At 62.8% G+C, this 218-nt stretch overlaps 1 protein-coding gene across 1 annotated transcript in view; it reads right to left on the reverse strand.

Annotated features, from left to right (window-relative positions):
- tmem106ba (transmembrane protein 106Ba) overlaps window positions 1–218 on the reverse strand; it is an 8,441-nt gene that overhangs the window by 2,221 nt on the left and 6,002 nt on the right. The window lies entirely within an intron of this gene.

Consider the following 218-nt stretch of genomic DNA (forward strand, 5'->3'; position numbering starts at 1 on the left):
CCCCCTGTTGCAGGAGCTGCCCCCTGCTGCATCAGCTGCTCCCTGTTGCAGGAGCTGCCCACTGCTGCATCAGCTGCTCCCTGTTGCAGGAGCTGCTCCATGCTGCAGGAGCTGCTCCCTGCTGCATCAGCTGCTCCCTGTTGCAGGAGCTGCCCCATGTTGCAGGAGCTTCTCCCTGTTGCAGGAGCTGCCCCATGTTGCAGGAGCTTCTCCCTGTT

This window comes from Nematolebias whitei, chromosome 5 (genome assembly GCF_014905685.2).
Source record: "Nematolebias whitei isolate Nwh7 chromosome 5, NemWhi1, whole genome shotgun sequence".
Taxonomy (NCBI): Eukaryota; Metazoa; Chordata; class Actinopteri; order Cyprinodontiformes; family Rivulidae; genus Nematolebias; species Nematolebias whitei.